A 24,616-nucleotide genomic window follows, 5' to 3' on the forward strand; every position below is an offset into this window, starting at 1 on the left:
TTTTATTTGTTCGGAATGGGAGCTTAAATTCATATTTATGTTCATAAAAAAAGGATGTTTTGAATGAGAAGCCAAGGGACTTTGTTTTAAGAAAGAAGCATTCATGGAATAGCTTGGCTTTTGTTGCTACATTTTGGGGAGACCTAGATATTTGTCTTAGTAGACCTCCTTGTACCTTTCAAATGTGGGGCTATGTTCTAGAGTCTTGAGAAAAACGAGTCACCTTTGACAAATTACCTATTACTGTAAAACATCCCTTGGTCAACTATAATCATATTTCTCTCCTCCAAGATAATTAAAACCCTAAAATACAGACTAAAACTTAAAGAGGCTAAAATAAATGCCTATAAGTCTCTTACGTTCAAGTTGATTAGGTTAGTTTACGATATGGAAAAAAAAAAAATGAGCAGCTTTGTTTAGTTCAGTGAGAAGACGGTTTTGTCAAGAGACCAGCGCTCCTGCTTCAGCATTGCTTTTCTGCATAATTGTCCTTGTTATGTCTGCTTCTCACTGTTCCCAGTGGCGAAAGTGGGGTAACACTTGCCCCTTTGTTCTCAAGCCAATCCTAACAGTGATCTTGGGGCCATGCATATTTAGCTATTAAACCACTGGGAGGCAGAAAAGAAAGTATGGAAAAACATGTGCATTTGAGGGATTTATTTTAGAAAACATAATAAACACCAGAGCTTCAATTGCTTTTTCTCCATAGAACTCTCCTTTCTCCTCATTCCAAATTTCTCTCTGTCCAGTTCCTTAGAGCTCGTGTTGAAAAGTCTAATTCAGTTATTTTTAGTAGGATCACTTTCTATGAATCAAACCGAAAGTAAAATTTATTATGACTATACAGAATCGCAGACTTATTTCAAATACAAATAAAAATATTATGTCGAAAGTTCTTACATAAGTTTTACTCATATCATTAAAGCAGAGCCCTTCACACACCTAAGATCTAAATTGCCTTGTAATTCAAATACGTTACCATTTATTTAGGCATCTAGACAATCACACATAATTCCTGATTCTATAGAGTTAAAAAGAGCAGTTGTAAGTACAATATCTTAACTTCATGATCTGCATCTAATATTCTGATTAAAATATCTGGTCATCTTTAGCTCATCCTGTTTTGTTGTTGTTTATAAGTAAAATAGTAACTAATCAGGTTTTGCCAAGGACATATACTGCCTCAAGAATTAGCTACCCAGTCCAAGAGTTGGTTTATAAACTATCTGTAGAATTTCCATTTCCAGAGATACATTACACAAACCTCCAAGGTTACACGCTCTCCAAGGCACATTAGTAAACATCTACAAGGTTTCCATTTTCCTGACAGAAACAATTACAAACGCCATGCAAGAATAATTTCACATAGAGACGTGAGGCAGCGATCAGAATTCTCTTAGGTAACAGTTGCAAATGTCTATGCTAATATTATTTAGCTTTTCACTTTTAACTTTAAAAAAAAAAATCAGGTTACTGAATTCAGCGCGTTTCTTTTGTTGTCAGTGTAGTTCTAAAAAAGAGAAGACACATTAGAAAAAGGTGGAAACCAGCTTATGTTCACTTCAAAACTATATGTTTTAAAACAAAATACTGCAGTATGTTTTCACCAGGGAACTCTTGTATTCCCTGTTTCATTTCAGTAATGAGGAAAAGCGCTGCCATCTGGCCATTTCAAATGCATGAAGTTTGTGCTTCTATATATAAATGACAGCATATGGGTAGGAAGCCTTGCAAGTGAGTACATATTCCTAGAAATTTCCTCACAAATTGTGTGCTATCTGCCTCATCCAAGACATTACTTTTAACTTCTAAAAAAGAATCAAGGGAAATATAAAGTTATATTTATCCATCAAAAATCTTTCATAGTTCCAGAGTATACTTTTAAAGATTTAGCTTATTTAATAGTGTCTTTTAAAGATAACTGAACATGTATTTTTTTATCCTCTCTCACGAATCACTGATGTTATTTTAGAAATTAAAAGGTATTAACATAGATGTATAAAGGGAATAGTAGACAAAATTTTTCAAAAGATCTTAAAAAGGCAGAGACAGAGGAGTGGAAAGTAATTTATCATGGCAAAGGAAGCCGCAACTAAAATACAGGAAAAAGAAATAATGTTGATAGAGGAGACCATTCGCCCTGAAGTAACCTAAACAATAATTAATAAACAAACAAACAAACAAATCCTTGACCTTGCAATTGTTAGGACGGCGAAGGAAAAAAAACAGGAGAATATACTGAAACGTACAGGACAGCCACCTCCCCTCCCAATCTCATGTGTAGGTGCCTATACACAGGCCACACAAAAGAGGCTTATTCTTCAGAGAAATGACATTGAGAGAGAAAATTTGAAAGCCTAAATGGTCAGTTCTTGCTTCTCACTCAAGATGCAGAACATTTATTTCCTTCCTACTCTACCAAGCAAACTCCCTGCCTCGATAAACAGATTTTAAAAATGTACAATGAAAACATATAATGTAAGAAACAGAAAAAAGATTAAATTTTTCAGTGTAACACAAGGAGACATTACATTATTAAAAAAAGTAATGGCAAAAAGATGTTCAATACGGCCTCTACCAGTGAAATAAATAAACCCTGTGAAGTTAAAAATATAATAGTCAATTAAAAACAAACAAACAAACATGAAACACTAAGTTAGAAAATGTAGTAAAAAGTTACAGAAAGAAAAAAAGTAAAGGAAATTTAAAATATTAGGGAAAATATTCAAAACATTCACCATTTCTCTTCTAGCAATTTCTGACAGAGAAAACAAACATTGGGGAAACATTTTTTAAACAAAATAATACAAAATCATGGATTATTTTATAACTAAGGAGTTTCCAGACTGAAATTATGTATCAAGTGCCCAGGAGAGTAAACGAAACAAGACCTACCATGACTATAAACCATTCTGTAAATCAGACTACAACAGACAATAGCCAAGAGGGAGAAAAATCAATCAAAATTTGCAAATATGTAATAAAGAAAATAAGAATGGCATTAACCTTTTTTCCCCAGCAATACTGCAACGTAGAAACTATTAGGATAATACCTTCTAAGAAATGACTTTGAACTTAGAATTCTATTTCTATCCAGACCACTTAGTGCCAGTCTAGTGTGAGAAAGGGATGACATGAAAAGGCTAAGCCAATCATTTCCTTACTCTTTTATCTCAAGGGAAACTACTGGAGAATGTCAGGTCAACACTCTGAACTAGTACTTTATTCTGAAGAATGCCGTTCCCTGCTTCCTGAAAAGCTTTGATTTGCTGCTTTCTCTTTCTCTATCCAGCTACTCAATTTCTCATTCTGTATTGATACTGACTGTAAAATGCATTGACTCCATAGACCGATCGGATTTACAGAGACCATGTCCCCAGAACTGTTCAGTGAAGAAAGTCCCTGATCAACAATCTAGAGAAAATCTCCCCTCTAAGGTGTGTGTAGACTCTTTCTTTCTCTCTCTCTCTCTCTCTCTCTCTCTCTCACACACACACACACACACACACACGATGGGCATGCATCAAAAAAAAAAAAATTCATTCTAGTAAACATTGAAATAATCAAAGCCTTCAGATAAAAATGCAGTTTTGTGTGTGACCTTGCAAAAATACTGATATCGCAGTCTGCTTTATAGTAATATATTTCTTTATAAGTTAATAAATTAAAATACCTGTTTATAAAAACATGCATGAATAAAAACAAACTCTCATGAACCACTGATAATTCTTTCCAACTATTATTTTATTTTCTCAGATTTTATTTTTAAATTCTTCAAGCTATTTGATCTGCATTTTTATCATCTGCAATTCATGGATGTATCCGCTGGGTGTATGGACACATAATCCCATTAATCTGAACAGGCTTTCTTTTACAGATCTAAATTAGCTTGTAGAGCCAAATACACAAAATTTAAAAAATAATAATAATTTATATAAAGTAAATGCCTGTTCTACACATAGGATGAGCCAAGCACTGTTTAGCATTTCGTTTTTATTATCTAAATTTGATTTTACCAGCAACAACCCTTCCTATGAATCTCACTTTCCAAGCCTCTCACTTTCAGAGATTCTGTCCAAAGTCTTAGAAGGGACCCAATTACTGTGTGATGTAGTCACATGTTTTGTGACTTAAAATATCTTAAGTGCCATCTCACAAGAGAATTCATTCTTTCCAGTGGCAACAGAGTGACCGGACATCCTAAAGATGCCAGTAAGGGAAAGTTGAGTTGGGGGTACATTTGGTTTGCAGTGCCTTTTTTATGTAGGTAGTTAACTAACTATCCGGAAGTAGACATGGCTGTGGTAAAACAAAAGAGAAATCAAGAGGAGTCAGGAGGAAGAAGTACGTGCTGAATCTGTGTTTCAGACAGTGCTGGGGACAGCTGGACTGTGCTGAGTGAGGCATGGTGGTGGCAGTGGCCCCAGACTCTCGCAAACTGATGAATGAGTGAGATGAAGGTAAAAAGTCTTAATCTAAGAAGTTTATTTGAAAAGAGAAGAAGGAAAAGTAGGGTGGTTACTACGTAGGCACAGCTCAGATATGAGCTAATGGGGACAATTACTATCCGCTTGCCAAGTTCCAGCCCATCTGCTGTGTAATCACATACAGCGTGAACTAGCTGGCTCTAGAAGCACACAGTAAGAAAAGCAAGGCATATCTATACATATAAACATGCATGTACATAAACATGCACACACATATTGTACTGTATATAAACATATATATGCACATGGAGATATATAAATATATACAAACAGACATAGATAATTTACACGTATATATACACATAAATATACATGCATGTATCATTTGTATAATTCCCTTTTTTAAATTTTCTCTATATGATGCAATCAAAAAAAATCTAAATTTTAATCTAACATAAAAATAAATCTAAAATTTATTTTTCCCAGCATATATATATACATGCATATATATATATGAGCTTTTAAAAATTCTGATTCATGTAACAAATATGTCATATATTTTCTGTATCAAGCAATAGACTATAAATTCTTTAAACAATTATTTTATCGATTATTCTTTGTTATATGCTATACACACAATAGAGTGATAAATCCAATCTGGATACTGTAAAGCCTTTGATCTAAAAAAATGGGTAAAGACAAAGCCTAAGATAATAAATCCATGGTGAATCTTGAACATTAATTTTTAAGAGTTACCTCTATCTTTGTAGCTGTGTTTCTTCTACTGGGAAAGTTTTTGGTTTTTGTTTGTTCGTTTGCCCCCTCTCTCCCACCGCAAAAAACTACAGATATATCAACTCAATTATATGTTTTCCCTCTTCGATTATGCCTGAGAACTTTCCTACGTGTAATTTTTTTTTATTTTAGTTTTAGACTTGTGCCCAAATGCTAACTTCTAAAAGTTAAAAAAATCAATACAAAGCTTTCACTTGAACAGTCTACCTCGTAGTCATCAGGAGGGAAATAACTAAGCTAGGAGCTAGTTCCTGGCCCCATGAAAAGCAAAATATTTCTTTCACTTATATTTCTTTCTTTTCAGTGGTTTATATACTTGTATAGAATCTGCTAAAAAATTCTTTTAAAAACTGAAGCAACTGGATTTCTGTATTGACAGTTTGAGTTTGTCTCACTAGATGTCAAAACTAACCATTCTGATTTCTCCTCACTCCTCTTTATTTTCCCACTCCAAGTGTTTTGACCTTGAATTCACTTTCCAAGATACTCCTACTACAGACGCATGCACATTTTTTTTTAAAAGGTAAAAATTATAATAGCAATCTCTATGTCACGATTGAATTTCATATTGTCCTATCGAGAGTTAAATGAAAAATAAAATTTTGATGGGCATAGTAGTTTTATCTTCTGATGGTCTCCTGCAGAACATGCTTAAATGAATGCATTTATAATACGGAGCAAAACTCCATTTGTATTCTGCATCACTGCATCTTGGCTTCAGGGTGATCGCACTATGGGACATGAGAAGGAATTTTGAAGTGGGCAGCCTGCTCCCTGAAGATAAGTTTATGTGCCCTCCTCATCATCATGAAAAGAGGTTAAATAATAGCTACCCTATAAACAAAATGCAACAGTTCGAATCCACTCTTGGTTCTAATGGCTTTGAGTCCTGGTTCGAGATTATAATATCGTTCTGTGTAAATCTGTGTTCCATTAAGTGCAGGCAGATTTCTCGAAATGTTGTAAACATGATTTATAACTTACAACATGTTTTCAAATGTTTTCGTGATCCTGACATGCACGTATGAATACTTAAATAGTCTGTGTCGATGTAGATATCGCTTTATAAAACTGTCAAAATAGTCAATGTCAAAATATTGAGAATGTCAAAATGTCAATGTCAAAAAAAATGAGAAGTTACATGAAATAATTTCCTATCCAAGAGCTTTCCTGACTGAAATAGTTATTTCGTTTCAATAACAATGTGTGTGGGGAGAGAGAGAGAGATGGAGAGAGTGTATCTGATGGAGGAGAGAAGAAGGGGATAATTATAGGTGAAGAGTATAGAAGTGACAGTCGGCTATCAGGTCTGGCCTTAGTGCCACCACGTCTAAACCCTCTCAAGTCCCATTCATGCATTCACCTGTTTCTATTCTCACTTATATGCTCTAAAACAGTCATGACCTAAGAAAAAAAAAATTTTTTTTTTTTCCCTAAAAGACAGTAAAAAAGCAGTTGCTATTGGGATGGAGTACTGTCTTGGTGTGACGGTCCCCTGGACCCCAGCATCCCCTTAGATTGCTTTCTGCCTGTGACTACTGGGGAATGCCTGCTGAAAGGTGTGATGTGTGAGGTCCTGACTACCTGAGGTCTGTCCCCGCTGTAATCGCATTCTGCCCTTAGTTTCCAGGTGGGGAAATGACAGGTTGGAACTATTCCTTTTTCACTCCCTTCATGTGTGTTCTACTGTTGACCTTCTACTGTATCCTGAGCTCCAAGCTTTGGACCTCCTGGATCCTAAGAGTTACAGGCTTCTTAACCAATGATTGCCTTTGGATGCCAAGACGAATGGAGCCTTGTCTTTGGTGGCAGCCATTCAAAACAAATTCAAAGATTTCCTCCACAGCATCCCTAAGTAACAGTCACGTTATGCACACTTCAGCACACTGAGTTATTAAGAATTCATTATATTTTAAGGTAACTCATTCCTATTTTGAACAGGACCTTCTTGATATAGCAAGTATAATGGTTGGATTATCTAGGTATGTTAGTTGTTAAGAATCACATCATCCATATATTCATCCATCATCCATTTCACATGCATCCTAACATATATGGTAGAATGTACACAGAACCCATCTATACTTGGACTTCTTATATGCTGATGTTCTGGGAACCTTGATGGATACCAGCTTTTAGAGGAAGAAAGTAAGTACACTAAGGGGAAAGATTATTATAAATTAGAAAAGATTCAAGAGAAGCAAGCATAGTTCTAGAATCTAAAGATCAAGTGCATGGTGGCAGGTACATCATGAGACACTGAACTGCCCAGATATAGCTCTGTGGCATTGTCCTTCACCCTGGGAAAGAGAGGGCCATATGATAAAATGGACAGATCTGTGTCCCCAGATATCTACACAACTGTGATAGAGGACTCCTCTGTCAAAGAACAGGTGTAGATCAACGGTTTTACGACCTGAACTGGCCAGAGAGATTATATATACTGAAGTCAAGGGCAATTCAACACCACTGCATGGACAGCTCAAGTGTAACGTCTGCCACACAACTCATTTAATTTTATTTTTAATTAAAATGCCAGGACAGCACAGGTAGATGTTTCAGTAATGTCAGCCTGCCCTTGCTTCCGATGGGTCACTAGGAAGAGAATAACAGCCCGTTGCCTGTCACAGGTGGCAATGATGTGGGGTTGTGAGCAATAGAAATCAGACAAAAGAACCAGCGAGAGCACTAGCCAGGATAGCGGAGCAAGTTGCAGATGTGAATTCCTGTCCACCATACCTCCAATAACTTTTGGACTCCAAGTGAAACAGATGACAAGCGAAGAGCAGAGGCCCTGGCTCCAGGAGAGGTGAGTTACACATCAGCAGGCACAAGAACCAATTGTATGCATCATACGGACACGCAAGTACACATTTTCTTTTTCATGCCCGCCATTCTTCCACTCAAACTCTCGCAACTCCCCATTTCGCTTATCATAAAAGCCAAGATGCTCACGTTATCCTCCGTAAGCTGTCCCTAGCAACACCTTTGCCTTCATTCTAGCTGCTCTCCCTTTACTGATTCTGCTGCAACCCTCCTCCAAGTCTTATCTCGATTGCTTCCTCCTCATTGAAGCCTATCCTGACTCCTTCTTCAAAACTGCCGCCACTCTGTCCCCAGCTCCCCCGATCCCCTTTATTATCCTGCTTTACATTATTTGTTTCACTATTATACTTATCATCTTCTATGATATACTTTATGCTTGGTTCTCTGACTCCTCCTGGATTGTTAGCTCGGTGAGGGCAGGATGTTGGTTCACCGTTGTATACCTTGGTTCACTAATGCTAGAACAGTGTCTGGCCAGACTTCGGTGTTCAAAAATCATTTGCTGAATAAATGAATGAACTAGAACTAATGTGGACTTATTTTCCCGTTTTGATGGCCACATGAAATGTCATAAATTTTATTAAATTTTGTAAATGGTAACAACATATTTAACTGGGGTATCCCTCCGTGCAGAGAGGTAGAAAAAGAGATTGAGGAATTTGAAACCCTCCTTCCTACATTTGAATGTATAGAACGTGAATATCTGGAACTACACACCATATCATCCGAGATAATTTTGAGAATGGTCCCAGAGGGGGTAGTGTCTTCAAGAAATAATTTAAGTGATTGTAAGTAAAGAATCACTGGTTAATGCAAATAGCGTGGCACCCTTTAAGCAAAATGCTTTCTCTGCAGTGTTAGAATGGAATAAATCAGAGCCTATTAGATATAGGTGAAGCATCATATGTTGAGAAAATGCATTAAAGTAGTGCTCAGTTTGCATTGCCCTAAACTACTATCAAGAGGTCCAGGACATTCAGAGCTGGATTCAAAGACCGAGTATTGTAAGACTCCATTTGGCTAAAGGGTCAAAGAGAAAACAGTATATATTTATCACGAGGCACTTTATCTGCTTGAAAATGGAAGCTTGAAAACAAGATAATTCACGGCAGTGTTTAAAAGGGTAGTTTTAAAAATTAATTGTCTGGAGGTGCTTGTTATTGAGATAGTATAATAGCTTTTGATTAAACTTTCAAGGGACATTAACGAGGGCTCCAAAGGGCTGGCCTGTCTACATGACTGTGGAGGAGACTGGCTAGCTATTTATCAAAGTCTTTTGCTCTTCCTTCCTGTAAAGGTTATTACACAACTAGACTACTATCCACTGCCTCTGTCGCAGTGAGGTATGGCTGTGTGGCTGAGTTTTAGTTAACAGAATGAGGATGGACATACTGTTTGCCAGTTCCAAACTTAGCCCATGACAACCTGATAGGTGAACCTCTATACTCTTTCCTTCTGACTCCCCACAGGATGCTGACAATCCAGCAGAGAACCCCGACATCTGAGGCATGGTGGAGTGACAGGCTGGAAGGAACTAGGACACTGAAGTCAGCGCATGGACAATCCGCTACACTGAGATGTTACAGAAACTAAAAACAATAAGCTTCTAGTAGGGTAGGTTTCTGAAAGGCGGGGATTCTTTTTATAGCTATTATCCTAATGAAGGGACCAGTGGTGCCTTCTGCTAAAACTGATAAATACGTATAATATAGAGTAAAACCAGTGAGCACGAAATAGATCTTTCCTTCCACTAGCTACTCAAACCTCCAAAACATAAAGAATTGATTGGAGGTAGACATATTCTATAACAGATTCATGAAGAACTAATCCATGGTGATTTAAAAAAAAAAAAAAAAGCTAAGCTAAAATTTAATAATGCTACATACTTTTGAAAACTCTGGAAATAAGAGTTACGTGGTATCTGAACGGTGATTCTCGGATGTGGACGCTTGTCTTGTGCAGGAGCTTGGGCCAGTGATCAGTCATTGCTGTCCACGTGCCTACCAGTTTGGGGAACTTAGAAATGATGGGATAAGTGGGGCAAAGGAAACTGAAAGGATGTTTATAAAAATCCTGATGAACAACAGTCACAGACAAGATTGGGGAACTATCACAGATGCTCTTCGAAGAAGAAAATGACCTTCTTTACCATGTAATTATTTCCCACACGGGGCAAAGTGTGGCAGTTATGGCAGTGGCATTAGAAAGTTTTATATGGGACAAGGCTTAACAGAGAATGCTTTTTCTTTCTCATTTCAATCACTAGATAATGAAGGGACTCAGGACCTCTTAGGAACAACGGGGATGTGGAACGCAGTCCTACAAGTATGTTAGAAAGTCTTAAGTGTTGGTCTAATTCGTGAGTCTGGAAAAATCTGTAATATCTCGTTAAAAAGCCCAAGTTTTTCCAAGTAGAGAAAACAAGCATTTCCTCTAGGGGAATGACAATTTGGTTCCTGAGTTTAACATAAACTACACTGATACAGTGAATGTTTGACTGTTTTCACTCTTCGGCACTTAAATACTTTTTAAATTATCATCATCATGTCTCTGAGGGTAACTCCCAAGTCTTTGAAAAAGAGCAAAATGAATGGGCCATATACTCTCTCTGCTGTAGAGGACTTGAGTTAATGTTTTATGATCGAACCAGTGACATAAAGACTGTGGTAATGGCTGGCATTCACAGGTCTGGCCACAGATCTCTTTTGTGACAATGTTAGCTCTATCCTGGTCTCTAAAGCTTTCATTCAGCTTTGGCCTTTGTCCATCTCCTGGCCTAGCCTTCTATTCTACAAACCTCCAATATCTTTGGAATTGTTCTGTTGTTTATTTTGGCCCAGGAAGACCAATGGGATCACATCCAAATGGGAAACGTCTGCCCACTCTGTTTGGCAGCAAACTATGCCAAACGCGGAAGCCCACCTGGAAGGCCCACTGATGATGGTGCCTGGAGCTGAGGTGAATGCGCCTCTTGTCCTCGGCACCAAGTGGAGGAGACACTGGGAGCACAATTTTGGTGGCAAAATGTCTGATCGATTAGACTTGAGATTTCCCATTGAATACGCTATCTTACAGCTCCTCTCTTGAAGCAACTTCTACCTTGTTAAGAACTTGGTATTTGGGGGTCTCCTGAAAGCTTTCTGAGGGTTATTCTGATGGAGATGCTTTAAGTGTACTTAAACTGTAAAGTTAGAGATGTAAATGTATGTAAGTGAACCATTATTTATCAAAAACCAGAAATAGAAAATTTTAGATGAGATGACACTCAAATACGTTACAAGCTTATAAACTGTTTTTTTCCGATGTGAAATGGATTAACTAGTTTTGAAACCTCACGAATATGTATGAATACACAAGAAATGGTCCCTCCCTCTCTTAAGTGAAGTCATATATAGTGATATGTAAAATATATTAAAAGCAGAGAAAAAGTATTATATCTATTTGAGCCATTAAAATGGCTTATTTCTTCATTATCAATTTTTTACATGGACACACATCATTTTTTTTAAATAAGAAAAAAGCTTATTTTCTCTAGAACTACCACATATAGTCTTAGACTAAGTTACACTGAAATAATGAAAAGTTAGAGTCCAAGTTGAAGTCTATGAATCAAAATCCAAGAGCAGGTCAAAACTTAAAGTGCATGTCACTTGATTAGTGTGCCAGATGATATAACCTGATTTAAAAGTTTTATTGAACTACTAAACTAAAAAAAATGTTGCACTGGTTAATCTCCACATAAACCTATAATTATTGCTCCCAGAAATCCAAATACTTTAATAATTGTGGTCTAAAACAAACAAAAAAACCTTTTTTAACCAACCCATAAAGTTATAATATATCCCTAGAACATGTATTTTTATGAAAGAATTTAATACCAAATAGCGTGCTAAGTTTTGTGCAAAAGTGCCTGCTGTTACTATAATACTTCAAACCTTTTAAAGCATAATATCGTCATGTAAGGGTAACTATGCCAACAGTGTTTCAGTGCTGTGCTCATGTTAAAGACTCATCATGTTAAAGTCTCATCAATAATTGCCTACAGGTGTTTTTCACTTTGGAGTGGGGTGTTCATTGAAGTCCTGGACATCAAAGCACAGACAACAGTGAGAGAGGCACAACTGTCAATCTCTCCCAGCACTTCCTTTCTTCCAAGCTAAGTCTCAGAATAATACGATGGTCTCCTTTCGTTCGCTCATTTGTTTCTTATTTCTTTCCCTCTAGATGAGAAGAGTCTTTACCACAATGATACTCAATAATCAAAGTGCTTATCTTTCTAAAGCATGTCAAGGTGTCTCTTCACTTGCTTAAATATGAACCTCATGATTAAACCTGCTACTCCAAGCCAAGTTCATACATAGGCAAGCTTTGATTTCTCGTACTTTATTAACATAAATTCTAGAAAGATTAAAATTGAGAACCTATAACATTTACCTCCTCAGAGTCCTTCCCTGATTATCTCTTCTAAAACAGCAGTCACTTGGGTGACCTCAACACCTTAAATGTTTTCTCTTTCTACTACTTTTCACTACTTGAAATATTATATACGATGTCCAATATGTTAATTTTACTGCTCGAATCCAAGCATACAAAAGCATGCTTGATGTATAGCAGGTGTTCAATGAATATTTTGCTGAATAACTAAATAAATGGATTCGATCCAAGCTTCTGGATTCTAAGATATGGATGTTTATTTGATTATTAATATATACTCATTGAAATAATCACAATCTCAACATTATTGCATCCCATTACACCATATCTTAGTTCATATTGTTGCTTGTTTACAATAACACAAGTGGATTTTGTTAGTTGTGAGCAATATTTATAAAAAAGGTAAATCAATGTTTTCCTGGTTGATACTGCTTTCACCATTCTATTATAGGAACGGACATTCATGTTTTAAATATTGAGTTTGACTGACAGAGATATATCGAAAATGAAATCAAATTCCTTTGTAAAAAATTACAAATGAGATGAAATTTTCTTTGCAAATCTGTTCATCAACATGTCTGCTTTTAGAAGTCTTACGATGTTTTATCAGAATATAATATTTTGTTAAAACAGAGTCCTCTAGTTTTGCTATCTCCATTATAAAGTGATATTTAATAACGAGATTAGCCCTTGAAGTATTTCACTTAGTGAAATACTTAAATGTCTGAACCTCAAAGATGATTAATGTTATTTTATTCTCCCCAGCACTGTAGCTTCTTCTATTTTACTGATGGTATTTCCCCTGCCTTCTGATCAGTTCTCTCTCATGTGAATTGAACATCAGGTTTATGTGTGGTTTCATTTTTCACTGTTAAAAAGCTGTGTCTAACATAATGTACAGTGGTTTCTACAGATACCTGTGCACTAGTTTTCTATTGTCTGTTTAAATGATACTTTTGGTTATAATCTATGACTTTCTAATACCAATACTTTTCCCATTTTATTTCTCTTGGAAGATATCAATGGCTGACCTTCACTGTATTTAGTTGAGATTAAATGAGATACATTAAGTTTTTAACCTTAATATGTAATTAATGTACACAACAAGTACTTCCCCAAGTGGACATCATCGCCTGCATCTGTAATCAGAATATTTCCAAGAAAGCTTCATTACTATGAGAATAAAATTATATAAAAGTGTTTCTATATTAATTTTGCATAAAAAAATAGTAATGGTGATAATTAAGACTCATGGAGGACTTTCTGTGTTGCTGGGTGCTCAGTACCTCACTTAAGTCTCATTTTGTAAATGATAGAATCAAGATGAAAAGTTAATCGAACAACTTGATATGAACTCTCTTGTGAACTTGGATTGTATGACCCCAAAGCCTGAGGTCTTAACCACAGCTCACCACTCCATGGCCTACACACAGGGAAATCAACCAGCCAGAAGCTGACACTTAAGTGTAATTCTGGGAAGATAAAAGGAGGGGGACAGGAGCTTCTGAAAATATGAGCTTTTCCCTGGTGATCACCAGCACAATAACAAGACATCCAATAGCTGCTGAATGTAGTACTATTTCAAATAGCAGGCATAGTGTATTCCAGATAAATTTTAGAGTTAACAAAAAGAAAATGAGACTGATAGAATGATATATACTACCATTATCTGTTCAGTGAAAATCTCCCATAGACTCCCTAACAGTCTCTCCACTTCACTCGTGGTTTCTTTTATCTATTTTAAACAAAGCAGTAAAAACAATCTTTAAACATATAAAATCCTGAATACATATTAAAGACCCGTCAATGGCTTTCTAATGCAAGCAGACTGAAATCAACATTCCTTAACCTAGAACATAGGCCTCATCTGTGTGTGGCGGCACAGACTTACTCCTGCTGCTGGCTTCTTTCCCAGGATTCCGCACTCTGGTCTTCATTCAACATATGATGGTGGGATGTATTTGAACCTGATACTCTTTGCTCTTGGTCCATTTTTCTCCTACTTTTTTTTTTTTTTTTTTTTGCTGACTTCTATTCAACATGCAAATTTGACTTTAAATGTGGAGCTTAATCAAAGATTTCCTGGACTTCCTTATCTCGCAGAGGTCCCACCAGATAGTCTTCCACGGTACCCTTTTTTCTTTCATAGAACGCCTCAGAATTTATAAGTTCAAGTTGGTCTGTGTGATGCCCTGTCTGATTTATGTCTCTCTTTCAAAAATGTGAGTTCCTGCAGCACAGAATCTCAGTGAGTGGACATGAGCTCATAGAGTCCACCACACGCACGCACTGACGAGGGCGAACACTTAGTGGGTGTTCAATAATATATCTTAAATATTTAACTGGATAGAAGTTTAACATTTTAAGCACTTAAACCCGTCCATGTCAACTTTTGTTTATATTACATGTATCTCTAAACTGGGTCTGCACCCATAGGTCAAGAGAATGACTGAATACATCAGAACTCCTCTCTCATGATTTGTAATCTGTACTGTAACATTTCACTAAAATTAGCTTCAAAGCAATTAAAAAGGAGTACATTTTAACCCCTGGCTAGATGTGCTAATGTCCCAGTATCAGTATCATATGGGAGTTTGTTTAAGTACTTAGATTCCACACAAGACCTACTGAATCAGTCCCTTGAGGTGAGAACTAGAAATCTGTGTTTTACAAAGCCCTGTGAATGGATCTTATGAACAGAAATGTTTAAGAAGCAATGCTCTAAACAAATTTATGTTTTTACAAGCCTACGCATTCCTATGCATTTATTAATTAAGCCACACCTGTAATGTCAAGCCTGGCCCAGAAGCTTCAGAACGTACCACAGAAGATAGCTTTTTCAATAAATTAAAGTATAAGAGCGTTTTGTTACCTGGCTTCTAAACACACGGAAATGAATGAGAAAACCTGTAAACTGTCAGGGGAACATCATTATTTTGCCTAATTTCTTCACATCACCAGTTGGTAGCACCTTTGTCATTTTGACATGAGCTCCATCACGTGGTTTTGATTTTTATTTTTCCTTCTTAGTGTAGTTATCCAGATGATAAAATCATGAGTAGAAAAATTAATGCTTTTTCGAAGTTCTATTGCTGGGAGCTATTTAGAATCATGGTTCTTTTGTTGATTTTAGTTGTTCTTGTTAATTATTTGGCATCATGCTTTGGAAATTTAAAAAAAAAAAAACAATATGGACAGTTGATGCTCGAAACCTATCACTAATAATGTTTACTCGCATGACATTACAGCTCCCAACTGGGTTCTAGAAAAGTTAAATGATAATGCTTGTAATCATTGTGTTTGGGGATTTGAAGTTTCCCAAATGGATGTTTTTCTTTGACGAGATGAATGATTTCATCCTGTCTGTCCATGTAAATTACATCGTAAAGAAAAGATATATGAAGTGTTTTGTGTTATTTTATAAGGGGGTCAGTTAGGTGTGGGCACAAGAGGAGATAAAAGAAAGGCTCAGGAAAAAACAAAGCTCACAGGTCCTAGTGACAAGGCATAGCACGACCTGTAGAGCCACACGAGGAAGCCACTACGGTGGTCAGGAGACAGAGGACAGGATCTAAGGGAGAGTCTAGGGCAGAACAAACAGTCTAGGACTGGCTAGTTTGAGTGATTAGGGCAGGTGCTGGGCTCTACAGGTGGTCCCTAGTTGTCTGGCACCAGGCCCTGGGATGAGAAAGGCAGAGGACTATGGCCTCCTGGGTGTATGATCCAGACAGGGGAGCTCTGCCTCAGGACTAGTCAGTTTGCATATCAGAGGCATAGTCCTGGCTGGGTACTTTGCCATCCCTAAGAATTGGCTAGCTCAGAGAGGGGCAGTCCTCAGCCAGAAAAGATTTTTAAAATGTTGAAACATCATAATATACAGAAAATTAAAAATATTCATCATACAGTATGTGTCTGTGTATCCCAACACCTATGTTTCTGCATGATCCTTAATTACAGGAATAATGTAAAATGACTTTCTCATATGCCAGAAAAGAAATGGCCACAAACCAATCACGGAATTGATTTTTTGATATTAAAATGGTATAAAACTATATATAATAAAATGAATTCAAAAATGTTCTTCAAAGAAAAAATAAATCTAAATATACTAAATACTAGTTATATAAAGTAAAACATACAGTTCCTATTACCAATTTACTCAAAAATAATTAGAAAAGTTGGATATTCACTATAAATTACAATATAATTATGTGTTAGAGAAAGGATTTTGAACTTCTTCAGTCCACAGAATTTTTCATGGGTTTATAGACCTCATTAACCATTTAACTAAAACACTCATACTTCAACTACTTCTTATTCTCTACATCTCTGTCCTATTTTACGCCTCGAGCCTCTATGCATGGAAAAATATTATCATAATTAGTGAACAGTGTTTCATCGATGACACACCGAAGAAGTTAATTTGTAAGCAAAAGTCTACAGTAAAATCTTAATTGATGAAATAGAAATCATCAATTTGAAAGTACCACAGAATTATTCTCCATTAGCAAGATATTCTGTGTCTATTTAAATGTAATTAGCTGCTATAAAAAAAATTATAAAACAAGCTAAAGTCTATAATTCTATCATAAGTGTATATATATATATATATATATATATATATATACACACAAAACATTCCCATTTTACTACAAAATAAAAGTTTATGTGATGTCCTTTCAGTTTCCATGATGTCTTCAACACGTTTAGCCTTGCTCACCATTGTATTTTAGGAAAAAATACTTTAAAATCAAACAAGTAGACTTCATTTCATCTCTGTTGCCTATTAAGGAACATTTGAGTCATGTACAGCTCATGTCTGCATGGATAACCGAAAATTCATAAATTAAAAAATTAATTAAAAATTAATTAAATTAATTTTAAAAAGAAAATTTAAATCCTGAAAGATAACCATGGAGAAATAAAGTAAAATTGTGTATGTACATATAAAACATGAATGATATAATACTTATTTAGTACTAATTGCCAAGAAAAAGTAATGACAATATTACCAAGAAATATCCTCTATATTTAGAGAAGATATAAAAAAGGAGTAAACAGCAAAATATCAATTCAAATTAATGCCAATCGAGTCTTTTCATTAATGTCAAGTTCTATTTATTTAGTGTCTAATTTATTTTCTGATTGTTTTTGCTTTGAAAGTGCATTTTCTTATTCTATTTTAATCTTTAAATTCTACTTTATTGCCCATATTTTACTGTTTGCTTTTCCATATTATAGAGAGATGGAGAGACAGAATTCTGAGCGCTCACATTTCTTCCCGCCATCACTCCTTGTGTCCCATTATCATTTAGCAATTATGAATTTCCTACTAGAGATTCATATTTTTTACTTCGTGCCTTCTTACAACCCCTTAAGTAAAAACGTGAAGCATTTGTAAGGCTTAATGTACCAAAAGTAAATAAGTTGAAAGAAGCAACTATTGGCCTACTGTGAAGAAATTTTATATCTTGTAAATCCATTTGTAAATTCCTTCAATTGCAACCATCATTAGACATTATGTTAAAATTTTAAGAGATTAAAGTGCCAGATAGATTGGTCAAAAAAAAAAGAAAAAAACAACTTAACATCTGTGGCTTAAGATACTCTCCAATAACATTCTAGAATTCTCGGAAGAATATTCCATTATCAAGTGCTTTTTATTCAGATAAATGCTTTAAGAATAACATTTTTAAATGCATTCCTTATAAAAGCAATAAAAGTGGTTCTCAAATGCTCTCTATTTTTTAGTAAGAAGTCTACAAATGCAAATTAATTTACAAATCACATTGTACTTATACAACATACAAAAGCATAAAAATTTAAATGCTACACACGTCCAGAAGTGTGCTTTATAAAATAAATGAAAAGGCCCTTATCATTCTCAATTATAGGGGAATCAAAATAGCAAAAGGGGATATAATATAAGTTGTAATTATAATATAGCAACATGATAGGTTTTAATTTTGGTTGTGAGAATGCTTAGTTTATTTAATTTGGTAAATAAGAAATTTTCTTATATATTTTGTCATTTGAAATTTTTTTAAAAAAAATTAGCATAGCTCTTTTTTTTCCAGAAACCTGATTAATATTATTAATTGGCAATTTGGAAAAAGAAGAATATGTTAAAAAGAAATGAACAAAATTTGCCTGAGAAATTGAAAATGCTCAGAATAAAGTAGGACCTTAAACACGCTAAATGACAAAATAAACAAATTTCTGTTACAGTATTGTAAAGCATAAATTCATGATTTGCCCGTTTGCAAGGATATTCATAAGTCAACTTTTATATAAGTTGATTTTATCATTATTGCACTCAGAATAGTTTTAAAGTATTGAAACCTAAATTCCAAAACAATTTGGCATGCAGTATATAAATTGATACCAAGTAAATTATGGTAGGGTAACACAAAAACCTTAACACAGATGTACGATTCCCATATATATTGAAAAAGAAGTCGTGGATTGGTTTGCCATATTGCAAAAATCTGCACTATTATCTAAATTTAAAAATTGGGACAAGTAAATTGCTATATTAACCTTTTGAAATTGCAGTTTAATTAGTCTCTACACACCAGTTCACATTTACACAAGTTTTTCTTCTGAATTAATAAGCCGTTCCATTTAATTGCTCAAATGGTGTTCTAAAGTTCTGATTTTACAAGCACACCAATATCAGATTATTTCGGGAAAATGGATATCTTTATAATTCTTCTTTATTAAAAGGGCTATCTATCATTTGCCAAAAATCTTTAACAGTGCAAAAGATAAATGCATTGTGGTATTTTATAATTTGTCCAAGGCATAAAATATAAACTACAGTCATGAGTTATCTATGTATAAGAATTATGTTCACCAGTCTTTAATGCTATTTTAATTAAATATTTGAATAAAATTATCTGTGAAAGCACCCCTTTAATATTATAGTCACTTATCACATGCCAAAAGCAGCTTTTGTTTAAGCTGTCTGAATTTTGTCACTTTTTCTTGCTTAGTTTTCATAGTAATTATTTTAAAAAGGTAGGAGCATACCAAGTTATTGCAACTTGACTGTACTGCCAGTCAGGAGTGTTCCTCAAAAATATGTCCTGAATCGCACACCCTCCGTCAGTGGCATCCATGTAAATTGTAGTGGATGACGCATCTGATGTAGCTAGACTCATCCAACTACAAATGCTACTCCTGTTACTATTAGCTGGGACATCTTAGGTAAATCATTATCACTCTTGATAACCAATGGCTTCATTATGAAACAGGTATTAGAATATCCCCTCTTAAAGAATCGCTGTAAATTTGATCTTGATTCGCTAAGGTTCTTTGATTCTTTGAGATGCCATCTGTGGAACACCCAAAGCTTTGCTATTTTCATGAATTTTGGGGTAACTTTACTGCTTCTCCTCAAAGTTACTGGAATCTCATTGCCCACAAATCATTCTCTTTCATTCTTCCCGCCAGACTTTAAACACAACCTCCTTTTCTCATTTCTCACAAATATCATTTCCCAAATATCTTTAATAGTTTTAAAAATAAACTTAGTATGGTATTCTGCAATTTAATCTCAGACGCCATGTAAAACAGGTGTGTGAGACTTCACAATGATGGGACGCTAAAATCCTTATTATTGAAAGTCCTTGAGCACTCAAATATCTCAATAATTCTGAAGATGTCTGTTTGACTTTATTGTTAAAAAAAACATAAAGAAGTTGTATATGTAATAGATTTAAGCAGATGGAACACAAATAGAAAGTAAATGGCATTCAGATATTTGTTAATCAAACTAAATTGAAGCATGTAAAGAATCACGCTTCTCAGGTATTTTTTGTTGTTGTAGTTGTTGTGTCCATTTGTTTGTTGTTTTTTTTTAGCCCCATGCGAAGAAATGGGGGCTCCACAGCTAAGTAGGGATCTATTAAAAACATTAATTTTAATTCTGGAGGTCTGAATTTTGACTGCACATTTGAATTTTATCACATGCACACTAGTATGTGTAAGTATGTACACCTACATGTCTGTATGAAACAAGTTTATTCAAAAGTTTCAACTTTCTGAGGCATAAATATAGAAGAGTTTTATTTCTTCCCATACTTCCTTTCAACCACAGTTTGTCATATTTTCATCTCCCATACTATAGTATCGCTTGCGGCAGATTTCACTAATTTTTAGTGGTTTTGGTAATTAAACTTTATCCAATCCAGTTTTAGAACTTCCGATCTCATATCTGATTCTGTACATGCAGAATCTTTCTGCCATCATCAAGGCCCTAGTTGTTCCAGTGCTTTGGGGTAGAAAGGAGAAAATAACAAAACCTAATGAGGTGAAGTCACTATCCTCTCTTTATGACATGTTTATCTGATGCCTTTATGACAAAACACTAACGGACCTCTCATGCCTTCTGGGAAAAAACTCTGGCAGTTTCTCATAAAGTGAAACACACACCTATCACTGTTTGACATAGAAATTTTTCTCATCGGTATTTGCACAAAATAAATGAAGAAACACACAAACATGCCCCCCAAACAAACAAATAAACAGACAAAAGCATTAGACAAGATTCCTCAAAGAATCATTACACACAATGGTCAAACACTGGAAACAACCGAAAAGCACATGGCAAGTGATTGGCCAAGCTGCTTGTCTCTTTATATAGCGATGTCATGTTGACCCCCTCTCAGTGCACCTGTGGACACCTCAGAAGGCTCTCACGAGCCCCCCTCAGCAAGGTTTCCTGATGTGAGCAAGCCTTTCACAACAAACTCAACACCCCCAACGGTGGAGGAATCCGTTTCCTGACCGTTCTCTCCAGCTGCAGGCTGGTCTGTGAGGAGAAGGACAGCTGAGGTGATGTCTAGTAGAGTTTATCTTATCTCCAAGAAAACCTTTGGGCGAAGTCCCTCGTCCCCTGAGGCCCCCATTCCCAGTTCTGAACCTGGCATAATTTGGAGACACTAAAATTCCCCTGAAAATCCTATTTACACACACACACACACACACACGAGAAAATCACGTAGTAGTTTTCAACCGGAGATGATTTTGCCCTTCACAGACATTTGGTAATGTCTGCAGGCATTTTTGATTTTACAAGTCAAGTGGAGGATGCTACTGGCATCAAACAAATAGAGAAAGAGATGCCGCTAAACATCCTACAATGCACAGTGCACCCTCCCCGTCTAAGCAAAGAATTATCCCATCCAAAATGTCAAAAGTGCCAAGGTTGAAAAACTCTGAGTTATCGGATATCTCTAACTTCAGACTTTTATAGAGAAACCATAAATTCTGGAGATGTTTAGAAAACCATACTCAGAAATATGGCACCTTGTAAGAATGAGCTTCTGTGAAATAAACATGCCATGAAATCAAGCCGCCATTATTTACAGGGATAGTAAGCACTGTCTTCTCAACCTTCACACATCAAGTCATTTCAATAAGCCTGTACCGTTTTTGTGAGAAGTAATTACAACTGGAAATGATAGCAAAACCATATTCTCAAAGGATGGTGTTGTACAGTAACCTAATGATGCAGATAGAATATCATTTAGTATATTTTAAAAGAATTATGGAGAACACTGCCAATGACATTATGTTATGTCCTTTAACATACAGTGTAATATTTTAAATATAACAGCAATATAGAACCTTGAAATGATGCAAAGATGAATCTACTTATTTTCAAAATAAATTTAAACCCAGGGAATCAGTACACTTATTTGTGCCATAACTGACATAAATTCATTTGAAAAAGATAATGTTGGCTGTATCTTTTGACCATCAATAAATGATACATTTTGGAAAAGAATATACACTCCTAATCCATCCACCTCTGTCCGCACCCATTGAGCCAAATATTATTCTGTGAATTTTGCCTTACTGAAAAGAATATACATGAAGAAATTTTATGCTAACAGATTTAATAACTGTCACTTTAAATACACATCTATTATTTGATAAATATTTGTTGAGTCTACAATTAAACAAGCACTATGCTAAGAGCTGAAGGCATAGCAATAAACAGAAAGAAAAATATCCTTGCCCATACAGATATTACATTCTACTGCCTACATTAAATGTTTTACATACGGTCTTGGCGAATGCTGAGGTAAAATGCTGAGGTAAAATGAGCTACTGTCATTACTTCCATTTATATTAAAATTACATTTTATGTGTTGGCAATTAATTTTAAAAGATCACTAAGAAAATTTGAAATACACATATTTTTCATATTCTAAAAATATTTTATTTTTAGTTTATTATCTAAGTTAAAATAAATTTTAGGCAGTTCATATGTGTATTTATATGCCACCTCATATATAATATACAAGTATAGCATATATAAATATAAATGCATTTATTTATATATTTATAAAACAAAAGGGTGATATTTTAGTAACTATTTCATTAATAACCTTCTGTACTTAAAAAACATACATCTTGAACATGCATCTAGGAAATAATGGATTTAATTAAATTAAATGAAAGTATGGAGTTGAACTAAAAAGGTCTCATTTGATTATATGATGCATGTATGAAAGCTCTATCTTAAACTGCCTAGAAAGGTTTAAACACATTTAGGAAAACTCTAGCCATTCATAGCAATGTCTTCACAAATTTTATTTATACAACAGATGTGTTCTTTCAGAGTAGGAAAAAAAATCTAAAATTATAGTCTGAGTTTTCTCTAAGAAGGAATTTGAAATTGAGAAAATCTTTGTAGGTAGAGATCTTTTGACTATTTTATGTCACAAGTAAACAAACCAAGGTCCAAACAGTTATCTGAGCAACATAGGAGAAAAGAATCTCCAAATGTAACACATATTATGTCTCCTGACTTTGCAAGGTCAAGACAGAGAAGCATCAAGAGGAACAGCTCCTGTTGGTCCAGGACCTCAAGAAAGTAGTTTAACAGTCAAGTTCTCAGTGATTCCAGAGTTTACTTAGCTCTTAGAAATTTATTTGAAACAACTAATTTCAAAATATGTATATATAAATCGTAATGCCAACTCATTATATTTCACTCAATGCAGATTAAGTCCATTAAATTAAATATGCTTTTATACTGTGTTACTGTAAAAAGGAAACAAAATCATTAATAAAACACGGGCAGTTTGCCCATGACAAGCAAAACAACTGTCCCCTTACTCCAGAAAGGAAAGTATATCTCTCCATTATTTTGGTCCCTTGCCATTCAGCAAGGCGAAGCTGGACATAGCTTTGAATTCTAGCTTTAAGAATCTTGGCAGCTTATCCCACCCCTCTCTTTTTAGATGAGTTAAGACAATTAATTAAGATTAATAAGGATTAATGCCTTGCTAGAAACTCTTTTTTTTTTTTTTTTTTTTTTTTTTTTTTTTTTTTTTTTTTTTTTTTTTTTTTTTTGCATTGTCATGGATATACAGAGCTCTAAGGAACTAAATTCTTAAATATTTTGTTTTTATTGATTTCATTCTCAGGTGCTAAACTTAGCTTAAAATTCTAAGATATTTTAGATGTAAATTTCTCAAGGTACTTTTAGTACAACCTTGGCCCCTGTAGAGCCTTCTATTTAAAATCATAAGTTTTCTACAGTTACATGTGTCCTCATCTAGCAAAAACAGTTTATACTTTTATTCCCTTTTTAGTCCACAACAATTTATTTTTACAAATCTTATAGCATTGACTTTTTTTCTTATTCCAGCATGGCTTCTTGTTATTTTAAAACTAATTCTAATATTTCTGTTAGATTATTAGTTTCCTGTAGACAGGGACATTGTTTCATTATATTTTGCGCTGTAGCACTGAACAGAATATCTTACTGCCTAATAACATCAACAAAATGTAGACTGCAATTAACTATTTCACCCAAATCATAGAAAATCTTTGATGCATAGAAAAGATCTATGATCTTTTCCACACTGCATTTTTTGAGATCAAAGAAAACAAAAAAATGTAATCAATTGCACATATCTTATGATTCTACATGGAAAATACATTGTTACTGAACAATTTAAATTACTGTAGCAAACTGTGTCAACTAATGTGTAGGAAAGGAGTACATGGCAATGCTCTATTATTACCATCACAAGGGAATCTAGGATAAAATGTTTCATAGTGCATGTGTTTTATCATTCGACAATTTGTCTATTTATTTTGTAAATAAAGTT

Source organism: Pteropus medius, unplaced genomic scaffold, assembly GCF_902729225.1.
Source record: "Pteropus medius unplaced genomic scaffold, Ma_sr-lr_union100, whole genome shotgun sequence".
Classification (NCBI taxonomy): Eukaryota; Metazoa; Chordata; class Mammalia; order Chiroptera; family Pteropodidae; genus Pteropus; species Pteropus medius.